Consider the following 24,957-nt stretch of genomic DNA (forward strand, 5'->3'; position numbering starts at 1 on the left):
TTCCGTAAAGTTTGAAGGCTTGACAGTTCAGTTCAGGAAAGGACCTCAGGGCCTGGTACTTTATCCTGCCAGGTGATCTTCAGAATTTTCCTAAGACAATTCAAATGAAAGAGATTTGGTTTCCTGGCACGGCACTGTTATACTGTCCAGTGTTTACAGGCATACAACAATGAGTTCAATACAATAACTCTATAGACTTTCAGTTTGGCAGGCAGTGTAATACTTCTCATTTCCCACCCTTTCCTTTGGAGCCTCTCAAATATTGAGGTAGCTCTGGTAATGTGTTTGTCAACCTCATCATCTGTGTGTACATCCCTGGACATTATACTGCCAAGGTAAGTGAACTTATCCACAGGATTCAAAAGTTCTCCATTTGCTATAACCAATAGTTCCACATGGAGAACCTGCGTATTAACCTAAGGATTAATCATTGGGCCAAACAGTACAAGCAGTAGAGAATCAGTCCCTACTCTGCTGCATCTCAGCTTCAGAGGCAGCAACATCTGTGAACAAAAAAAATCATGTGCTGACTCTTCCTCCACTTTAGTATTTAGTTATAGACTTTCCAAGTTAAATAGCTTAACCATCAGTACAGTAGCTGACCTTGGTGTCATTTCTGTGCTCATTGCAGTCTTGCTTCACTCCACAAGAGCATTGTCCATTATCCAGAACTTGAGCAAGCATGCCATCATGAAATTGATACACAATACTGAACTTCTCCAGGCAAGCAAATTTTGACATAATTTTCCACAAGACAAACAGTATCAAAGGCCTTGATCATATCAATGAATATTGTATATGGATCTCTGTTCTGCTCCTGTCATTTCTCCTGCAGTAGTTGGGCAGCAAACACCATACTGACCATTCCGTGACCCTTTCTGAAGCCACATTGGCTCTCAGACCATCTTCCAGGTGAAGGATCAGTCTATTAAGGAGGACTCTGGCAAGAATCTTGCCAGGAATGACTAAGAGAGAGAGCCCCCTGTGATTGCCATGGGACAATCTATTTACTTTGCCTTTATGGAGATGAACAGTGGAGGCATTCTTGAACTCCTGGGGGATAGCCTCTTGCTGTATAACCTGGAAATTTTCTGTCAGATTTCATATGAGCAATGGTCCTTCTACCTTGTAAATATTAGCTAGAGTAGAATCAGCACCAGGTGCTTTGCCACAAAAGAATAACCTAATGGCCTTCAAAACCTCTTCTTCAATTGGAAGTTCAGCTAAGGAGGGATTGACTTGAACCTGAGGTAAACAGTCAATGGCCTCAGCATTGATGATGGTCTGTTGAGAACACTATGGAAGTGTTCAGCCCATCTCTCTAGGATCAAGTCCTTATCACTAATCAATGTGGCTCCATCAGCCCTGAATACTTGAGCTACACTATAGGTCTTTGACCCATAAATAGCCATCAGGGCATCATAAAAGCACTTTGGGTTGTTACTATGATCATAAGACTGAAGTTCCTCTGCCTTCTTACTGAGCCAGGAATCTAAGGTTTGCTTGCACTTTTGATGGAGTTAAGTGATGCTTTCTCACAGATGAATGAACTATCCTTCTGGTAAACCCTGTGGAGTTTTTGTTTTTCATTTAGCAGTTTCTGAATTTCCCTATCATTTTTGTCAAACCAATCCTGATGTTTGCCACTATTCTGGCCCACATGGGTAAATGCAGTACTGTACATCAAATCTCTGAAAACTTCCCATGCCTTTCCTACTCCACTGTTGCCAACCTTGTGTTGGCTCAGGTTTCCTTCCAAGTTCATTTCCCCTCACAGAAGAGCTCTAATCTTTTGACATGAAGTCTTCAGGTAGTCATCTTGTCTGGGGGCTACTGCTTTTGTTCAATGCAAATAATTATTTTGGAGAGGATGTCTCTGAACAGTAAAGTACTCAGTGCCACACATCACCTTTGTCACTCTCACATGTTGTCTGTCTCTTCTCCTTACAATGGTATAGGCTATGAAATACCACTGTTTGCTGCAGGAGTGCATGCCCAAAGTTTTATTGCATTTAGGTAAATGGAAGACAGTGTTCGTGACAGACACACAAGTAATATTCAGGAATAAGGGACTGCTGCTGTTGCTATTTCGGTCTCTTCCTCCCAAGGACTTCTTGCCACTTCTGATAGTCTATATCTGCTCTTCTTTTAATGTCACCAAGAGCCAGGTGTCTTCATAAAAATGTTTCTTTGACTTCATCAAGGCTCATCATGAGGTATATGTATACATATGCACTGATGAGGTGGGTGTAACACTTTCTTACAAGTGGCAATGGCATTGTCATGCATCTGTCATTCACACCTTTTGATAGGCATACAAATTTGCAGATTAGTTTCAATTGCAAACCTATGCCAGTTTCATGCTACGCCTCTTCACTCCAGCCATTCCAGAAAAATATATCCAGATCTGACTTGGGGAAGATGACCTTCACTTCCTAGCTTTCTTTCTCTCATTTGGATGTGATGCTTACTGAGTTCTCTTGTAACAAGAGCTGTTCACCTTTCAGGTCTACTGGATTTCATGCTGTTCATAAATGTGTGCACATTTCATGTACCAATAATAAGTAGAATCATCTTTGCAAAATATTTAGTAATTTTTTGTGTGTTTTGAATGCAAGGTTGGATCTCTACATGTTGCAGGAAGTAGGCCAAACAGTTTTCAGAGCACCTTTTCTAGCCCCTTTCTTCTACCATGAGGTGGGCAGTGCTCCTTAAAAAAGGTTTTCCAGACATCTAGGGGGCTGCCTAATCCCACTACTGCTTCCCGTGAGAAGATGACCATATAGCCTAGGCCACCTGCATGCAAGGTTGTGATTAAAACTCCCAGTCTATCTGTACCTGCTGTTTTCTCACTTACCTGTCACCACTGGACTCTGAGATAAGTAAAAATGGTAAAGTGGTACGGGTGATGTCTTTTGATGTGTGCATAAATTGTATTTAAAGTGAGGCAGAGTTGTACAAAGGATGACAACTTTACCCCAGAGAAATACTGATTGCTCATGGGAAGGCCAAGCCAGGATATTTAAAATGATAACAGTAATCAAATTAATCTCTTTATTCACTACAATACAAATCAAACTACCAAATAACTTTTACAGAGCCTTAAAAAGAATAGCAAAAATCTTCTGGAGGAACAAAAGGTTAAGAATATCAAAGCACTCAATGAAAAATAAAATGAAGAAAAGCAGCCTAGCTGGACCAGATCTCAAAATATACTACAAAGTGATAATCATCAAAACATTATAGTATTGGATTAGAAAGGAGTAGCTGGTCAGTTGAATAGAGCAGGTACATAATATACACAAGGAAATGACCAAAATAGCTTGGTGTTTGATAAACAGGAACCAAATTATTGTGATTAGAACACCCCCCCACACATACACTTGCCCAAAGGCTCCTGGGAAAAATGAAAAGCATTCTGGCAGAAATGGTCATAGACATTTGACTAAATAGGAAAATAGAAAGCTTTATGAAGTGCAAAACAGGTAATTTTGATTACATTAAATTGATAAGTTTTTACACAATCCAACCCAATGCCACCAAGATTAGGAGGGACACAGAAAACTGGGAAAGAATTTTTGCAACTAGTGTCTGTGCTAAAGGCTTCATTTCTAAAATATATAGAGAACCGAGTCAAATGTCCAAGAGTACAAGTCATTCCCCAATTGATAAATGGTCAAAGGACATGAACAGGTAGTTTTCAGAGGAAGAAATTAAAGCTATCTGTAGTCATATGAAAAAATGCTCTAAATCACTATTGATTAGAGAGAAATCAAAACAATTCTGAGATACCACATCATGCCAGCAACTGGCAGATCGGAGGCATGGCGGTTATAGAAAAGAGATAACAGCAGCTGGGGCTGGGTGAGCCTGCACAATCTGTACATGACTGGTTTATTGATCTGAGGGTCAAGATTTATATACTCTCTTAAACCAGCAAGCAAGGTTATTCCCATGAGAACATTTTTAGTTTACATCTTTTACTTCCTTATTTTAGTTCCTTCTGTGTAACAACCTTGGGGTACACGATCTCATCTTTGCTTATCAAGAGTGGAATGGTGAGCCAATCCTGAGAATGTCAGCCTTTACACTAGTGCATGTCTCAAGTAAAATCTGGACAGTACCTCACATTCCAGACTCCATCAGTACTGGCCCTCTACAACATCATACCTATCAGATTGGCTAACATGATACAACGGGAAGATGATGTTAGAGAAGATGTGGGAAAGTTGGAATACTAATTCATTGTTTGTGTAGCTGTGAGCTGATCTAACCATTCTGGAGAGCAATTTGGAACTATGCCCAAAGGGCTACAAAAATGTGCATACCCTTAGACCCAGCAATACCACTTCTAGGACTGTATCCCCAAGAGATCATAAAAATGGGAAAGGGACCCACATGTACAAAAATATTTATAGCAGCTCTTTTTATGGTGGTCAAAAGCTGGAAATCAAGGGGATGCCCATCAATTGGGGAATGACTGAATAAATTGTGGCATATGAATGTAAAGAAATACTATTGTGTTATAAGAAATGATGAACAGGAAGACTTCAGAGAGGTCTAGAAAGACTTATATGAACTGATGCTGAGTGAAAGGAGCAGAACCAGGAGAACTTTGTACACAGCAACAACCAGAGTGTGAGGAATTTTTCTGGTAGACTTAGTACTTCATTACAATGCAAGGACTTAAATCATTCCCAATGGTCTCTTAAGACAAAAATCCTTCCACATTCAGGGAAAAAACTGTGGAATTGAATGGCAGAATGAAGCAGACCATATTCTTTTGTATTATGTTTTGGTTTGTTTTATGATTTCTCCCATTCCTTTCAATTCTTCTATGCAACGAGACTAAGGTGAAAAGGTGTTTAATAGGAATGCATGTGCAGAACCTATATAAAACTGTATGTCATCTCAGGGAGGGAATGGGAAGGTAGGGGGGAAGGGGAGGAGGGAGGGGAAAAATCTAACATATATGGAAGTGATTGTAGAACACCGAAAGCAAATAAAATAATAGAAAACCAAAAAAAATTGGTCATAGGTCAACATAAATAAGGGAAGAGTTAATGACAAAACAAGAAGCTGAGATCACAGAGAACAAAATGGATAAATTTTGATTGTATACAATTAAAAAGCTTTTGCACAACAAAATCAATGCAGCCAAAAGTAGAGAGAAAGCAGGAAACTGGGGGGAAATTACATCAAGCTTCTCTGATAAAGGTCTCATTTCTCAACTACATTAAGAACTAAGCTAAATTTATAAATGTAAGAGCAATTCCATTCTTCAATTGATAAATGGTCAAAGGAAATGAAAAGGCAGTTTCCAGAGGAAAACAAAAATCAAAGCTATTAATAATCATATGAAATAGTGCTCTAAATCTCTAATAATTAGAGAAATGCAAATTAAAACAATTCTGAGGTGCCACTTCATACCTTTCAAATTGGCTAGCACGACAGAAAAAGAAAATGACAAATTCTAGAGATGTGGGAAAATATACACTGATTGGTGGAACTATTGGTGGAATTGTGAACTGATCCAATCATTGCGGAGAACAATTTCAACCTATACCCAAAGGTCTATTTAACTGTGCATACACTGACACAATACCCCTGAGTCTGCATCCCAGGCAGATCAAAGGAAAAGGATCCACACGTACAAAAATACTTATAACATTCTTTTTGTAGCATCAAAGGACTGAAATTGAGAGGATGCCCATCAATTGCATAGTAGCTGAACATATTGTGGGATTTTTTTTTGGAATACTATTGTGTTGTAGGAAATTATGAAGTAGATCATTTCAGAAAAACCTGGGAAGATTTCTATGAATTGATGAGAAGAACCTCTATAACTTTGAACACAATATTGTGTGTTCTAACAATAATCAATTGTGAAAAAGTTAGCTACTCTGATCAATAACATAGTCCACACTACTTCCAAAGGACTCATTATGAAAATGCTCATCACCTCCACAGAAGGAACTGATGAACCCTGAGTGCAGACTGAAACATATTTTTTTCTCTTTTTCATTTTATTTTTTGAAACAGTTAATATGGAAATGTTTTTACATGATTTCACATGCATAAGGGGCATCATATTGTTTACCTTTTCAGTGGGTAGTGGAGAGGTTAGAGGGCAGGAAAGAATTCAGAACTGAATATAATTTTTAAAAGTGTAATCAATCAACAGAATAAAGCCTTAATTTGTAGCATTTGCTGATTTTCAAGATATAAATTCTCTCAATGAAAAATTTCCAATTTACTGTGTCTAGATGTGGATCACAGGGGAGGATAAATATGATAGACTCCCTTCATCCCACCCTTCTCCAAGGAATATTTTGATATCTTCCAAAAGGTATCAAAGAGGGAAGTAGGAGGTTGAGGGCAGAAATTGTGCACTCTGTTTCCCTTCAGAAAGTAGGCTCACCATATTTCTAACTTAAGTGAAATGATTTTAAAGTTCAAGCTGGCCTCTTGTTCTCTGTTCATTGATGGGAAAAGGGTTCCCTATGCCATATATCCAAGGCTTGACTCCAAAGCTGTACTGAAGCCTGTTTATATTCAGAGTATAAGAGCCACAGTTGTTTTCAGCTAGAGCATTTACACTTTGGAAATTGCGCAATGTTAGGAATCAGGGTTTGATTTATTATTTTGTTGAATATCTAGACTTAAGAAAGTGAAGGAAAAAAATGCAGTGATTTAGATCAACCTCAAAAGTGTGTTATGAATATTTTTTAACTGAGAGTCAGTTGCTAGACGTTTACCAGCACATCACTCGTTTTATTCCCTTTCCATCAAATTCCAATCTGACAACGAACACACATACCAAATACACCCATTTATATATCTTTGCCACTAGCAAAGAAAAATAAATTGAGGTATAAATGAGACTGTGTCAGAAAATACAGAGCAAATGAATTCTCCAACTGGGAGTAAGATAATGTAGACCAACAGAGAGAGTGAAAGAAAGAGAAAAGAGAGAGAGAGACAGAGACAGAAAGACCCAGATCTCACCCAAAGGGAATATTCCCTGAAGTCTGTAGTGTATTAAATTGTGGACAGGGGAAATGATCAATGTGCCCACTCCTCCATGTCAACTTCTTCCAAGAGTTTTTCTCTCCCTGAAGAAAAAACCATGTCTTCTTTCTTGAAGCTGGAGTCCAGAAGATCATAATCTCTTTTCTCTCAAGTTCTCAACTCCATGCCTCATGTGGAAATAGTAGGTTAAGTAATCAATTTCCATCATTGATGAGAGTCTTGCAAATAGGCTTTTTTAATATCACCAGAATTTCTCCTAATATTCTTTCCCTTATCCCCTGCTAAAGAGACATGTTATACAACAAGTAATATTTTTAAAGCAAAAAGAGGCAAAAATGATTAATCCAATTAATACCTCCAAAATTTGTCAAAAAGTATATGAGACGTCCCATAGCTGTGGGCTTCAACACCTAAAAAGGAATGACCTTAAGATGTCTTCTCATACTTGTTCTTTAGAGACAATTATGTCCTTGGTAATTCTGTGAAAATTCATATTTGGTTGTTTTGTTTTTTTCTCTTAATCTACATCATAGTTGCATTTATATTTGTCTTTCCATATATGTACCTCTTCATATACAGACAGTTCTCACTTTAATGTAAATTTACATTATACAAATTTGACTTTAGGTAAATTCTGAAAAAAATTCACATTCTAATTCCAATTCTATTTTTTCTTTCTTCTTAAAAAACATTTATTTTTAGTTTTCAACATTCACTTCCATAAGATTTTGAGTACGAAACTGTCTTCCCTCCCCTCCCCTCCCCTCCCCTAAGAAGGAATGCAGTCTTATATAAACTCTGCATATGTGTGTGTGTTCATCCTTCATTGCCAAAGACCATGCCATCAGAGAAATGATAACTTGACTTTGTTTTGACTGAGGAAGGGCTGTGCAGGTCACCAGTCTCATTTCTCCTCCAGAGCCATCTGAATCCAGTGACCAGATATTCATCAGGATGACTAGAGATGACCTAGCATTAGGCAATTGGGGTTAAGTGACTTGCTCAAGGTCACACAGGTAGTGAGTATCAAGTGTCTGAGGTGAGCTTTGAACTCAGGTGCTCCTGACTCCTGCACTGGTGCTCTATCCACCGCACCACCTAGCTGCCCCAAACTCTACATATACATTCACGTTAAACATATTTTAACATCAGTCATGTTGTAAAGGAGAATTAGAACCCATGGGAGGAACCACGAGAAAGAAGAAACAAACAAGAAACAAAGGACAGCAAGTAGTATGCTTCAATTTACCTTGAGATTCCACCCCTCCCTTCACTCCCCCTTCCCCAAGATAGCATGAAATCTGATATAGACTATACATCCATGATCATATTAAGCATATTTCCACATTAGTCATGTTGTGAAAGAAGAATCAGAACAAAAGGGAAAAACCATGAGAAAGAAGAAGCAAAAAAAGGAGAAAATAGCATGATTTGAACTGCATTCAGACTCCTTAGTCCTCTGGATGTGGATAACATTTTCCATCATGAGTCTTTTAGAATTGTCTTAGGTCATTGCATTGCTCAAAAGAGCCAAGTCTAAGAAAGTTATCATCATCTAATGTGGCTGTTACTGTGTACAATGTTCTCTTGGTTCTGTTCACTTCACTCAGTATCTGCTCATGCAAGTCTTTCCAGGTTTTTCTGAATTCTGGCTGCTCACCACTTCTAATGGAACAATAGTATTCCATTGCATTCATACACCACAACTTGTTCAGCCATTCCCCAATTGATGGACATCCCCTCAATGTCCAATTCTTTGCCACCACAAAAAGAGCTACTATAAATATTTTTATATATGTGGATCTTTTCCCCATTTTTATGATCTCTTTCAGATACAGACTTAGAAGTGGTGTTTCTGGGTCAAAGATTATGCACAGTTTGATAGCCCTTTGGGCATGTCTCCAAATTGCTCTCCAGAAAAGGTGGATCAGTTCATAACCCACCAATAATCCGTTAGTGTTCCAATTTTCCTACATCTTCTCCAACATTTATCATCATCCTGTTTTGTCATTTTAGCCAATGTGATAGGTGTGATGCAGTAACTCAAAAGTTGTTTTGATTTGCATTTCTCTAATCAATAGTGATTTAGAGCATTTTTTCATATGACTATAGATAGCTTTAATTTCTCCCTCTAAAAATTGCCTGTTCACATTCTTTGACCATTTATCACTTGGGAGAATGACTTGTATTCTTATCAATTTGACTCAGCTTTCTAAATATTTTAGAAATGAGGCCTTTTTTAGGTTCTTGCTGGTTGTAAAAATTGTTTCCCAGCTTTCTGCCTGCCTTGTGATCTTGGTTGCATTGGCTTTGTTTGTGCAATAACTTTTTAATTTAATGTAATCAAAATCATCCATTTTGCATTTCATAATGTTCTCTATCTCTTATTTGGTCAAAAAATCTTTTATCTCCATAGATCCGACAGGTAAACTATTCCTTACTCTCCTAGTTTGTTTATGATATCAGCTTTCTTATCCAAGTTGTGTACCCATTTTTGCCTTTATCTTGGTATACAGTGTAAGATGCTGGTCTACACCTAGTTCCCGCCATGCTTTTCTCTTGTTTTCCCAGCAGTTTTCTTAAATAGTGTGTTCTTATCCCAGAGTCTGAAGTCTCTGAGTTGATCAAACAGTAGATTATTATAATCATTGACTACTATTTTCTTGTGTTCTAAATCTGTTCCACTGATCCATCACTCATTTCTTAGCCAGTACCAAGTGGTTTTGGTGATTGCAGTTTTATAATACAATTTAAGATCTGGCACATCTAGGCCACTCTTGCATTTCTTTTCATTATTTCCCTTGATATTCAGGACCTTTTGTTTTTCCAGATGAATTTTGTTATTGTTTTTTTCTAGCTCTCTAAAATAAATTTTTTGGTAATTTGATTGGTATGGCACTAAGTAAATTAATTAGCTTGGCTCTTGCATGAGCAACTGATATTTTTCCAATATTTAGATCTGACTTTGTGTGAAAAATGTTTTGTTAGATTGGGCTCCTTCATTCTGGGTGCCCCATTTGTCCTGTCCTGCCCCCTTAATGGACACAGCCTTCTAAGGCTCAAAGCATCCTGGCTAAGACTAGGAACCCATCAGCAGCAACTTCGGATGGTGCTGGCCCACACTGGGATGCACCACTACCCTGACACAGAACAGCATTGTTGCATGTAGGCCCTGGAGAAACCAGCTCAGGACCTTCCTTCCTCTCTACTAGGCCTCAGTGTGACCCCTGAGGGCCAGCCAGGCACCAACGCTGTACAGGACTTTGCACTCCACAGGAAATGTGAAGCAGCTTCAACCTGATCTATTCAATGGATACTGTTGATGCTGAAAATGCAAAATGAATGTCCTGTAAGCTTTCACATAGTTCCAGTCTACTTTGTTCTACCCATATGATTCTCAGCTCAGTGAGCTGTCCATCTACAATGTTTCAGATATATGAACTGATATACTGATTCAATTGCTTGGCCATCCAGTTGCATATCATATTCTGGACATTAGGCATCTTTTATCCTTTTTTTTTTCCTTTTTCCCCTTTATGGAAACTCCATAATGTTCTGGGGCTGCATGTCATATTCCAGACAATAGGTATTTTTATCCTCTTTTTTTCTTTTTCCCCTTTATGTAAGCTCCATAATGTTCTGGGGCTTGACATAACCAGCATAATATTATCCATGAACAAGAATATCAGAGAACCTCACTCTCCACTTTTACTCTGTATAGGACATCTTCCATGAGATTGGCAAGTACCTTTGCCAATCATCATTCCTATTTGATTTGGGGTTTTGAGAGGGGGTTGACAAACCCCATCCCATTTTGACCAGATTTCTTTTCTGCTGCAAAGCAGTGAAGCTACAGAAAAGGAAAACATCACTGCTCAGGGAGCCACCACCAAAAATGCCCCAGAGCTTTCAAGATTCAACTCTGGAATGTCTCTGCAGCAACACAGAACTGGAATTCAAAAGACAGGAGTTGGCAACAAAAGTAGCTTGGGAACATGAAGCTCAAAAATTTCTCCATGAAATCAAAGGAATGTGCACCTTGGAAAAGGATGAAGCTTCAAAAGAGAAAAATATGACTGACAATGAAAGCATAATTTATAATGTTCCAACTCTGGCATATTTCCAGAGAACCAGAATAATTGTATTCAAAAAAACTAAAGCTGGAAAATCATATAACCTGGGAAGGAAAAATCCTGAAATTGATCTGTGAATTCGAAGAGATAACTGACTAGGAAGTAAATTGTGCTGCAGAAGAAGGAAACTCGAATTTGAAAGAAAAGATAACAAAAGCAGAAAAGGTTGTTTATCATTCTTTGATCCTGGCATCTCTCTGGAAAATTGGAGAAACCGAATTCAAAACACAAGAACTGACCAAAACATCAATTTTAGAAGAGCAAATAGAGGCATTCCTCAGCGACATCAAAGAGATATGTGCCATAGAAAATCATGAAGCTACAACAGACAATGTTCTTGAAATGGAAACCATCACAGGCAAAGAATACATTAGTTATGATGTTTCATCCACATGAAACTCCAGTATCTTTGCCAAGCAAACTCGAAGGGATCACATTCACAGCAACAACAATGCACTAAAAGCTCAAACTTTTGGCTTCATCAGACACTAGATTACTATGGTAATACACCTACTACCTGGAAAACCGGAGAAATTAAATTAAAAAAACAACCACCGAATCTGGTCATAACAACATCCTGTCAAGAGAGAGCACAGCAATTTTACAAGGAAACTAAGGAGATACAAGCCATGGAAAACACTGAAATGGAAAATACAAATGAGGAGGAACATGGTTTCAATTACTGATTCCATTGTCTCTCTGCAGAACCAGAAAAATTATATATAAGAAACAAAAACTGGAATTTCAAATTATTTTGGAAAATAAAGGTCAGACAATTCCCAACAAAATCAAAGAGTTATATGCCATGGAAAACACTGAAGTGGAAAACATAACTGACAGGGAAAATGGTTCTCATTATCCAATTCTATTATCTCTCCGGAGAACCAGGGAAACTGTATATTAGAAACAAAGACTAGTTTCCATTTAGAAAGGAAAGGTCAGACAATCCCCAGCAAAATCAGAGTTATGTGCCATGGAAAGTGATGAACATTTGGAAGGGGAAAATGTCACTGAATTTGGAAGCTTCATTGAAAATGAAAAGACTATTAATAAGGAAAACATCCCTGAAACAAAAAACACCGCTGGAAAGAAAACCATTCACTATACTGATTCACCTGTGGCATGTCTCTGGACAATCAGACAAAATTAAATGAAAAAAAAAACAAGAAATGGCAAGAAAAACAGTTCTGGAAGAGAAAATACATCATGAGAAGTACATCAAAGTAATCAAGGAAGAAAACATTCATGACAAGGAAAATCTCACTGAAAAGAAAGAATTGAGTGCAATACACAAACACTTCTAAAAAGATAGCAGAAGTGGAACAAAAAATAAGAAAAAAGGAAAATAAAAACAAAGAAAAATCAGGACTTCAGATGGGAAAAACCCTAGAAGGAGCTACCCATAATAATCTTAGAAACGTAAGATTCTAATAATTCTGACAATGGGAATGAGAACATCACACCTTTGGAAGCATCACCTGTGATGACATCTGCAACATGAATTCCCAGTTGTTTTTGAACCCTTAGGAAAAAATTCAGAAAGGGATTAAAAGAGACAAAAATTCAACAGAAGTCTCCAGATTATTACAACTTGTGGTGTTGTGCATCCAAGGCACAAATACCAGAGGAGATGGGGGACAAAGATGATGATCAAAGAAATTTTCCAGTAACTCAAGGGGAAATATTACACTGCACCATGGAAAAATTTCCAGAAATTTACCGTCATAAGAATCCAAGAAACTGTTTCTGAGTGGACAGAAGAGGACATGAATAATTGTCTCTGCTTCATTGAAATGGACCGTTATTCCAATCATGTTACATCTAAATGGCTGGTTACTGCTTACACATACCAAGAGAGTACTGATGAGATTTGACTTCAGAAATCTGAAGGAAAAGAAGATTCTTCTCAAGGAGATAAAAAACTCAAACTACTTGAGGCAGAAATGGAAAGAAAAATGCAAAAAGAGTCCTTGTGAGGATGGGCATAAGAAAGAAGTCCTTATATTAGAACTACTCCCTAGCAAATCTTTTTCTCCACTACAGCTGTTCCTCCACTCTGGCTGTTTTGGGGGTCACCTGATTCTCTGTATACCTTCTACTAGAGATCCTTTGATTTTGGCTCATTCATGAGCTCCTTGGGCTAGTCACGTTTATCCACTGGGAAGATGGTGGTTCAAAAGCTTCTCCTGTGAAAAGGAGTAGCTCTCGGTCTGCTTCAGGACTATATGTGGGCTCCTCCTGTTCCTTAGCTGTAGTCCTCAGGAAAGGTGTTTCCTCAGGGCCACCCCTAAAGTGCTCTGATTAGTAAGTCTCTGTAGCAGACAGAAAAATCTAAATGCAGCTCTGCTTCTCCATTATTAGGAGTAAAGAAAATGAAGAAATCTTTAAAGCCAATAGAGCAGGGATGGGGAGAATTTTGGCCAAGAAAACTAAAGAGACTTCATAGTTCAGGCTACAAAGCTGGGATAGGAACAATGAAGAAATTCACGCTAACTGGTCACACTGGTTTCTTTAGAACTTTTGGATACTTTCAATCTATATGGACAAAATTTTTTTCATTTGCTTCCAGGTTGTCATTGTTTATTTGGATTTATTTGCAGGTCAGGGAAGTTGGTTTAAGATAATTTTTCAAAGGTAAGCAAGAGCTGACGTGAAATGCAGATCTCTCTTTCAATGCTGTATATATGATGGTGTGTATGAAAGCCAAAAGTAGCAGCATCCTTGATGAATCCTTAGAATCCTTGTGTATAGCCATGTACCCAGAAACACAAAGTGGACAGCTGCTTCACAGAGTGCCTCTTGACTTCAGAGACAAGGATAACATTGAGAGCACTTTGAAGATGCTATTGATACCCTGGGGAGATGTGAATTACTTGCTGAATAAGAGGAGAGAGTCCAAACCTTGCCTCTTTGCTGTAAGTTCCCAGAAGGGGAGAATAGCTATTTGAAAATCCCAAGTGAGAGAAAGCTTTTGGCGAATACTTGATGATGGATCATTGGGTAGCCTCTTGATAAGGACGAATCAGTTCTGAGTAGAGTCACTTGGATGACTCAGAGATGGAGTATTTGGTGACAGATTGCCAGATGGACCCCTTGGAAACAGGAACAGCTGCAGATGCAGAGAAGTATCTGCACTAACTAGCATATGGACTGCACCTGCCTCAGGTAGGCATCCCCAACACTTAGCACAGTGTTGGAACATAGCTGCTTAATACACTTTGACTGAATGACTCAATGGAGGAACTTCTCAAAGGAAAACATATATGCTTCTTCAAACAAATTATTCACGGTTGGGTTGGGATATGTCATTCAAACAGTACAGCAGTGGCAAGAACGTGACCTCCAGAAGTGGATGAAGCTGATGGAAAACCCCAAAGCAACCCTGAAACCATAGTCTACTGATGCAAAAACACTTGCAAAGGAATTTTGGTTATTCTGGAAATACTGAAACTACAGAAGGCACATAGAGGTAATTTCTTCATACCAAATAGCAGGAAGAGGGGAGAAAAACCTTCCAAGTTTGGATACATTGTCAAAAGACTATTTGAAAGATGAGGATTGGAAAAAAAACAGAGGAGGAGCAAAAAAGGGATAGCCTCCTACCATCTTGGATGGACTAAGGTGTTTGGGATGTAGAGCATGTTGTTAGGAATCTGGTTTGTCTTGATGTAGTTACAGCCCTGTCTGTGACCACCTACTGCTTTGGTGGCCAACCTTTGGAGCAGAGGTCAGAATGCTGAGAAGGAAGGTCAACCACAAAGACAAAAGGTTTCTCAAAGATCGTGCTATGTCAAAGCCTATGGCGCCCAATGGAAGTCTGCTAAAATAATTGCCCTGTATCACCCTCTCTGGAAAAAGCAAGAATCATGGCACCAGAGGAAAAAGAAGCTGGAGTCTAGGATTCAGCTGGCAAAGCTATCCAGTATTACAAGTATCGTGTAGTTGCTGTAAGCCCTTTCACCCAGTGTGCCCTTGCCTCCCCCTCTGCCTCCAGGGGTGGCACTACCTCCTCTCTCAGAAGGGTTTAAATTATTGCCACTTCAGCATTTTCCCTGGATGATGATATTGTTGTCCTCTCTGTTGACAATAGTCAGAAAAGTGCAAAGCTAGCTTTGCAGGAGATGGTGCTATCTTCCCTACCACTGTTGGGCACCCCAGACATCAGGGTATGACTTGGGTATGGGCCAGAAAGATGGCTGTGCAGGGCATGAGACCCAGACCAAGAGAGTGACTCAGACCTTGAAGTACTTCCTGTCTATAGCATTGTCATCTACTTACATCATAGTTTCTACTAAGAGCTCTTTGTGGTCTCTGAAGAGCACCCTGGACTGCTCATAGAAGCCTCCTTCAGCTCCAAAGCCAACAGAGAAAAGATGACGCATGTTATGTTTAAGGCTTTCAACACCCCAACCATATACGTTGCTATCCAGGTAGTTCTGGCCCTCTGTGCCTCTGATTGTACCGCTGATATTTTGATGGACTCCTGAGATGGTAGGACTATGCCTGTCCATAAAGGTTATGCCATTCTCCACGTCTTCCTCCATTTGGACCTGGCTGGCTGTGACCTGAAGGACTCATGGAGATATTCCTGAGAGAAGTGATAACTATATTACCATAATTAAGAGGAAATTTTGCATGACATTCAGGAGAAAAACTGTACTCCATTGCCCTAGACTTCAAGCAGGAAAAGGTCACTGCTGCACTGTATACACTTCTCTAGATGACAATTGCAAGTCCTCTGATGACCAGTATATCACCTGTAGTTTGTAATGACAGGTTCAAGTGTTCCAAAACCTCTTGTTTAACCATCTTTCTTATGGATGGAATTCTGTCAAATCCAAGAAACCACCTTTAACTCAGTCATGAAGTATGTGATATTAATACCCATGATTGTTGCGTTCATCCTTTGCTTCCGAAGGAGACCACACCATCAGAGAAGTGATGACATGACTTGTACTTGACTTTGTTTTGAGTGAGGGGGGGCTGTGCAGGTCACCAGCCTCACTTCTCCTCCAGAGTCATCTGAATCCAGTGACCTGATACTCCTCAGGATGACTGGAGATGACCCACGATGCACTGGGAGACCAGAAAACTGCATGGGATACCTGGGATGGAAGATGAAATGTGCTGAGTAACTGAATGCTGAGAGTGGATTGCCACAGTGTATAGAGAGGATTGAGGTTATTAGATATGGATGATTAGTGCTGCATTACTTTTGTCTTTTGTTTCATGGTATTTACGTTTACTGACTTTTCTTGGTGATCTTACTGTATGTACAGATTCCCTCTAAAATTAGTATATGGTGTGCTCTATAAATGGCTTAGCATGCCTTAGTTTGTATATAGGGTCTATTTAATAAAGTTTGTCTCTTTGGGGGATACATGAAATCATGACACTGTACATCTAATTTTTTCAACTTTATGACATTGATGGAAACAAGGGATTATGATTTCTGATCCATAGTATATGTGTTTCCTGATTCTAACCCTAGTTTGTAGTCATTAATGTTTGCTCAAATTGATTTGGCAGAAGCAACAGGGATTAGGATGATGCAGTTGAAGGTAAAGGTGAAGACTGAATTGGTATTGAATCATATATTTTTTATTGTTCAGTCATCTCCACATACATGGTTTGCACCCAATGGGGGAATTATTCCAGATTATGCTGGTGCAGTGACCCATCGTGCCCAGAACTGCTTGTCAGGCATCACTCTGCTTGAAACTGCATTATCTGACATGTCTCACGCAGTAAGTCATTCTCCACCTCTTTGGACCTGGAAATCGCTACATTTTTGCTACCTTGTGGAAGAATTGAAATGCAATGGGGCATCCCCTTTTGCTGATGTGAAACTGTATGAATTACCTTTATCTCAGTTTTAAAGCTATCAATGAAAGCTGGCCCCATCTTGAAGCCATTACTGAGCCCCTGCTATCAATGTGTTACTACCTTGAAATACTTAAAAAAACTCTTTTAATTCTCTTTGTCCTGAGTTTTGCCTGCTTAATCAGGGCAAAAGCCTGAACAAATAACTTTCTTTTCAGTACATTCTCACGATTGTAAAGAGTCCCTTAAAATTTATCTGGCATGGAACAATGCTCCCCTAAGGACTTATTGTGGTGAGACACCATAGAGGAAAGAAGATGGTGATTCTAAAGTCCTGATTTCACCACTTGTTCTTTGTTTAAGGTGACCACTTCTCTCGTAACGGGGAACGAGCCCTCTTCTTGCAAGGAGAGTCATTAAAGATTCTTCTTGCACTTTGGACTTCAGTATTGTCATAGAGCTGGGTGTGAGCCTTGCTCCAGATGGGAAGGAGGTTGGAGAGGGGGTGGGTTTATAACACAAAACAAAACAAATAAGGGAGAGCTCTCTGAGGGCAAAAAGAGTTTCATTTTCTTCTCCTCTTTGCCAATATTCATACCTTTGATTTCTCTCTCTCTTTTTTTTTATTCCTAGAGCTAACATTCTAGAACTGTCAAATAATAATGAAAATAAGAAACATAATTGCTGTGACGCATTGTCTTGGAAAAGTTTCTAGTATTCATTGTAAACAGTGCTAGCTCTTGAGTGTATATATGTGTGTATAAATGTAATGACATAGGCTAGGATCTTTCAGATGTATTTTTCCATAGAGTTTGGACATGGATAACTTGTTAACAGTGTTTTCCAACATTTATTGAAATATAGTATTTTTGTTATTTCTATTGTTAATATGATTAATTTTTCTAATTGTTTTCACAAGAGTGAACCATCCTTGAAATACTGGCATGAAACAAAATGATGACAATGTTTATTGTGTATATGTTTCTCTAAGCTTCTTGTTCACATTTTACTTAAAAATGTGAGGCAATATTCATTAAAGATGGTCTATGGTTCTCTTGGTTTTGCCTCTGCTTCACTAATGTACAAATGTCATATTTGTCTTATAAAAGGAGTTTGTTGATTAACTTTTCAGTTTTTGAGGATGATTTCTTATAGACACGAATAAGTTGCTTTATAAATGTTCAGTGGAATTCCCTGAGAAATCCATCTGGAGAACGTGTTCTTCCCCATGCACCAAATTTCTCATTTATGACTTGCTCATTTTTTCTGGGAGTGGGAAGTTTTAAGATTTCTTTTTTTAAAAATCTGACTATTTCATGTTTTTGATATGTCCTCATCCATGTCAATAAAACTGTTTATTTTATTAGTATGTCACTGTGTACAGTAAAATCTGATAACTATTTTTTTCTGTTGTGAAATAATCTTGTTTAGCTGTTGTTTTAGTTATTTGATTTTTCTCCCCACCCCACCCCCATTAGGATAGGAAATGAATTGTCAATTGTATTAGACTTTTCAAAAAACAATTCTTGTTTTCCTGGAACAAGTCCATACATTTTTCATTTGCAGTTTCTCTATCCTTTAATTTCCAGATTGTTTTTCATTCGTACTTGCTTTAGGATTGCTAATTCGTTTGTTTTCTAATTTCATTAGAAAACTCATTTCATTCATTTCATTTATTTTCTCTTTTGTTATTCTGTTAACATAACTTTTCAGAGAAAATTTTCCACTGAGGACTACTTTAGCAGCATCCCAGAAATATTGTTCTGTTGTCTCATTGTTGCCATTTTATTGAACACACGTGTTTATTGTTACTGATTTATTCTTCGACTCATTCATCATTCAAAATGTCATTAAGTCTCCACTTAGGTCTGTAACTTCTGCTCATAACTGATCACCTGCTATTTGTGTTACAATATTTAAACGTCTCTGATTTCTGCCTTTTTACTTCTGTATTGACTCCTTTATGCCATAATATATCAGTCAATCCAATTGATATACCAAGAGATACTTGGAGCTTCAAATGCAAATGGCTACTCTCAAAGAATAAGGATTATATTCTAACATGACAAATTTCTGTAAAAGTACTGTGAGATGATAAGAAATGTGTATATGTTTTGATACTCCAATTTAGAAATATAATTCCAATATATTTTCCTATAATCTGTTCAATGACACTTTTTCTTTCTTGTACAATTTTCTGCCAGATTTATTTAGTTCCAAGAGAAAACTGTAAAATTTTTTCAGTACCATCAATATTTTGGGCTACTTAACTGACTTGACTTTAATAATTAATAAATTATGCCAATTAATGTATATGTACAGAAAGAGAGTGCATGCTTGTCTTTTTGTCATCCATTATGGCTTTAAGTATAATGTAGTTGTCCTTGACATTATCAAATTTTTTTTGGCAGGGGAGGCAATCAGGGTTTATTGACTTGCCCGCTGTCACACGGCGAGTAGGTGTCAAGTGTCAGAGGTCAAATTTGAACTCAGATCCTCCTCATTCCAGGGCCCATGTTCCATTTACTGCAGCACCTAGCTGTCTCTCTTGATATTATCAATTTTTGTTGTTACTTTATCTGAAACCAGAGCACACTTCCCTGTTTTTAGAGTAATATTAAAAAGTAATATATTTTAATGTTGCTTTGTGTATCTCTGTATGTGTCTCTGCTTTATATGTTTCATTGTATGAAATAAGATCTTTTTTGGAGCATTTTAATCCACTGATTTTGATATGTTTGTGACTTATTTTCTTTGATTAAGCTGTTTTGTTATTTTTCACTCCTATTTTAAATCAGCACTTAGTTTCCACTGTTTGTCTTTCTTCCATTAATATGATCCTGATGTCTTCCTCCTGACAACCCTCTTGTAATTATGCTTACTATGTAATGAGTAATAATGATTACTCATTACATATACTCTGCTCACCTGCTACCCACTCACTCTCCCCTCCCCTATCATTTTTTTCCCTTTTCCTCTTTCCTTCACATTCCAATTTATTCTTCTCCAAGTTATTCACCATCAGAATCCAAACCATTCCCTCTCCCTAGAAGAAAGTTAGGAAAACACAACATGTGCTTGGAGAAGCTATTTTGTTTTGTCTTTTTGTATAAACAGAATGTATTCTAAAATCCCTAATGCACTATATGATCCTAGGCAAGTCACTTAACCTCTTTTTGTCTTAATCCCCTGGAAAAGGAAATGGGAAAGCACTCCAGTATCTTCTCCAAGAAAACTCCAAGGGGGCACATTCACAGGACTGAACTGAGCAACAACAATGCCCTAAAAGCTTGGATCCTTGACTTCATCAGATACCACATTACTATAATATATGACTGTGTACACCTAGTCTATTCCACTTAGCCACCACTCTTACTTCTTAGCCAGTGCAACGTTGTTTCAATGATTGCCTCTTTGTAATAAAGTTTGGAATCTGCTACTGCTCCATCATCTTCCTTCACATTTTTTAAAAACTTCTCTTGGTTTTACTCTTGACCTTTTTGCTCTTCCAGATGAATTTTGTTTTTTTCTAGCTCTATAAAATAATTCTTGGTAGTTTGGCATGGCATTGAATAGATCACTTAATTTAGTTAGAATTAACCTTTTCATTATATTGGCTTGGCTTACCCATGCATAATTAACATATCTCCAGCTGTTTAGATCTGTTTTTATTGGTGTGAAAGGTATTTGCCATTGTGTTCCTATAGTTCCTGGGTTTGTCTTGGCAGAGAGACTCCAAGTAATTTATGTTGTATGCAGTTATTTTTAATTGAATCTCTCTATCTCTTCCTGATGGGTTTTGTTGGTTAAAACATAGAAAGATTGATGATTTAGTTGGGTTTGTTTTATGCCCTGCAACTTTGCTGAAGTTGTTAATTGCTTCAACTACATTTTTAGTTGATTTTCTAGGACTTTCTAAATATATGATCATATTGTCTTCAAAGAGTGAGTTTTGTTTCCCCATGGCCTCTTCTTATTCCTTTAATTTCCTTTTCTTGTTATAGCCAGAATTTCAAGTACCTTATGAAAAAATGGTGATGATAATGGACATCCTTACTTTACCCATGATCTTATTGGAAAGGCTTCTAGTTTATCCCCATTATAGAAAATACTTTTTGTCTCAGCTAGATACCATTTATTTTAGAAAAGTCTCCATTTCTCAGTTTCTTTTGAGTCAGTTTTTAAAAAGACCTTCTAATACCCCAGTCTCATAGGCTTCTCTAAATTTAGATATATGAAAGCATTTATTTTATTTTTCCTTTTATCATTATTCTAAACCTGTTTAGTTTTCTTCCTTTGGAGTCTATGTGGTGAGTTTGCTGCTCATCTCTTTCTTTGGGAAGAGTAAGCCATATTCTTCCCTTTTCCTTAATATCTGATTTATTCCTGTGAGAGATACCACTGGGGATAAAAATGCAATGCTTAGTTCACTTAACTTCACAGGACATGTTACATGGGATCCAAAGCCATTTTTTTTCTTTGCAGAGTATCATATTCCATTTTTACTTTGATTTTTCACAATGATAGGCAATGTTACTTAGATCTGATTGATTTTCCTCAGAAAATGAACTTTTTTTTCCTTACTGGCTGACAGCAATCCGTTTTGTTTGTTGTAACAATTCTGAAATTTTACAGTGATGTTTCCCAGTTGATTAAATTTGGGAGTTGCATTTGCAGTTCTATGGATCCGTAGATTATGTAACCTTCTTCCAATTTATCTAGGCTAAGTATCCTATATAATTTTCCGAAGTACAGTATTCAGGGGATCCCCTCTCATTTTTTTTCTTAGAAGACACAGACTAAAGAGTATTTCTTTGGATCCTTTCCTTATCTCCAGAATTCTACCTTTGTGACATAATCACACCTTCTAACTTTGTATTTAGATTTTGCCCAATTTCTAATCTACCTTGGAATCTTTGCATTTTAATTCTGTCATTCTATTTTCCAGAGAAGTTGCTATTTTGGAGAATGTCTTTATTCTTCATTCTGAAGACCTTATTATCTTATGAGAACTGGTTCTTCCCTGAGAGTTCTCATGTCCATCCTTATTTCTTTGACCTTTGTTTAATTATGTTATTGCCTTCTCAACCAACGTGGCACTTCTTAGAGGGGGTTTATCATAATTTCTGGGGGGCTCCTCACTCTATTGAATAAGTTTCATTTCCTCTTAAGTCCTTATTCATTTAAATGGAGATTTTTATGAATTTTTGTCCATTTTTCATCCTTTGTCCGATTTAATCAATCTTTATTAGACTGTTCATTGCTCTTTTTGTGGTGTTTTTCTTGTAATTGTTTCTTTCCATTGGTCCTTTCTCTTCTTTGTAAGATATCTGTTATTGCCATGTCTTCCAACCTCCCAAACTCCTATTTCCTCATTGTCTGTTATTTTCAGGCTTCTGGGACTGGGCAAAATCTGTGACCATCAGGGAATGACAAGTGAAATAAGTGCCTCAGGGTGACAGAGAGAAATCTTAGCAAAAAAAGCTAAAAATGGAGTCCTTTTACAGGTGAACAATCACACAGATTTTAGCCCTCTGTATAGGTCAATAGAGAAATTATGTACAAATGAAGGAAAGACCAATAATTATATATGAGAAGGATAGTTCCACACCCAGATGAGGGTCCAGAAGGCACAACTAAACCATATAACTATGTGACATCCATAGACAAGGCTGATAGGTGGGAACAATCCCTCTCCTACCTGAGGGTCTCTTTACAAATATTTCTTTCATTAGTGACAGAATTGATTATGCCATTAACAAGAGTTACCCACTCCTCAGTGGTGAATGTTTTGATGTCTTTTAAACACCATAGACTTTCTCTATTCTGCACAATGTGGGGCTGGTGTTGGAACCATGACTGAGCCTCATTTTAGTCGTCAGAGATCAGTGTAGACTAATTGTGATCAGAACTTATTGGAGCCTGAGCTTAGTGCTTGGAGCTAGTACAACTTACAGAGCCTCAGCTTAGTGGTGGAGCTAGCACAAGCATAATTTTGCTGTGTTAATTTGGAGCCGTCACCTCATCATCCAAACTAGTTGGAGGGGTGTGCTGAAGTTCTTTGGACACTTCAACTTTTACCCAGTGATCTAGATTGGGTAGAATTTATGGCCTAGCCATTAAGGCCCAATTCAGGACTCAGTGGTGCTCAAAGCTGGGTATACACACAGTGAACCATTGATCAGGGTCAACTAGAATTATGTGGTCAGTGGAAGACTAGCTCAGGGATGGTACAACCATGACCTATCAGTAAAGGAAAAGCAGGGGTTTGGCTTCCATCTCAGAGCCTCAGATTGCCCTACTCATGGTGCAGGTCCACTGAAGTTGTGGCTTTTGATTTGGAGTCCTTAACCGAATGTTTGAGAACTAGAAAAGACGAGGTCTAGATGGTCTAGAAGATAATAAGTCTCTGTGCATGGCAGTCAGTGAATTATAATGGGTACCCAGTAGAGTGTTGACCTAGGGATCATATGCAAAAACAAACTTTTTGCTTAGGCCTACCCTTTTTTAATGGGCTGGGTTCCAGAGGCTGTTATAGGCTCAGTCTTGTGACCTATTTTGAATGAAGGTTAGGGTTAGGGCTTAAGACCTAGTACAGGTTCAGGGTGGTGTCATGGATTTATTTGGAGTTGACTTGGCAGTTGAGTCACAGGGGATAGCTATCTTAGTACTCAGGTCTAGGCACTTGCCTTCTAGATGTTAGTATTGACTAGATCTAGTGGGACAATGTCACTTGAAATCTCTGTCCATGAGATTAGGTCCAATGGAGCTGTGGCCTGGCTGTTTAGAACTCATGGAACCTGAGCTTAATGGTTACTGTAAATGCAGCTAAAGCTTAGTGACTCCTAAGTGTCTTTGACATTGTAGCTGGTGACTGGTAAAGACTCCACTTTATAGTCACTGATAGTGAATGGTGAAGAAATGGTATTGGTCCAGATTTCCATTTACTGGCCAATTCTTTTGACCCATGATCCCTATGATCTTTGCCTTGGCCTAGTGTTTGGGGTCTGGTGATAGTATAACTGTGACTTTCAATCCCCATTGTGGTATGAAAAGCATTCAGTTTTGGCTTTAGCACTGCACTTGGGGCTTGCTGTATATGTAGACCATGCTCTAGAGTGCTTCTCAGGGTATGTGACTGAACAGCCTGCCATAAGGGAAAGGTCAGAATGTTATTTCTAAACTTTGTTTTGTCACATTAGTTCAGATCAGATGTTTTCAAATATTCTGCAATTCGCTCTGAATAGAGTAGGAGCAGGACGACATAGTTAAGCAAGTGCAGCCTAGTGCCAGAGATTGAAACACTAGAACCAGGCAGTCGCACTCTCAGCCCAGCATGTGAGAATTGACAAAGTCAACTTTACTCTTGTGACTGAAGATTATTAACCCGTCTATGGCCCTCATCTGGGAGTCAGAGCAAATTTAAGATTCATTTTCAGATTTGGAACTTTTAGTCTCAATCCGGCTCAGAATCAGAAATAATGTCACTCAAGTACTACTTTGCACACAACTTTGTTTTATGGCCACCATCTCTCAGTCCTCTAAAGCAATTCTCAAAGAGTGTGAATTGCAGAGGAGTGGCAATCAGCATTGGTACAGGGACTTGCTCCTGGGAGTTCCACATGCAAATGAAAGCCCAAGTCTACACAAAAAGGTCCTAGCTATTGCCTGAGGGAATCACACTGCATCAGGGAAACCAAACATTGGAGGGACAGAGAGATGACAAAGCTATGTGCTAAGGAAGATCGGCTATCTAATTCAGCCAACATGGTATCAGCACTGACTTGGCCTGGTGAAAAAGCCTTTTAGAAAGACCTAGAACAAGACCGTTGCTGCAGAAGAGACCACATGAGAGCAAAAAATGAAAAAAAACCCCCCTCTCATCCTTAAAATGAGAGAAAAGCAGCTACACGGTGGCCTTTAGCAATAAGGAGTAGGCTTGAAGCAAAAGATGGGCCTTACATTTGCC

Source organism: Notamacropus eugenii, chromosome 5, assembly GCF_028372415.1.
Source record: "Notamacropus eugenii isolate mMacEug1 chromosome 5, mMacEug1.pri_v2, whole genome shotgun sequence".
NCBI lineage: Eukaryota > Metazoa > Chordata > Mammalia > Diprotodontia > Macropodidae > Notamacropus > Notamacropus eugenii.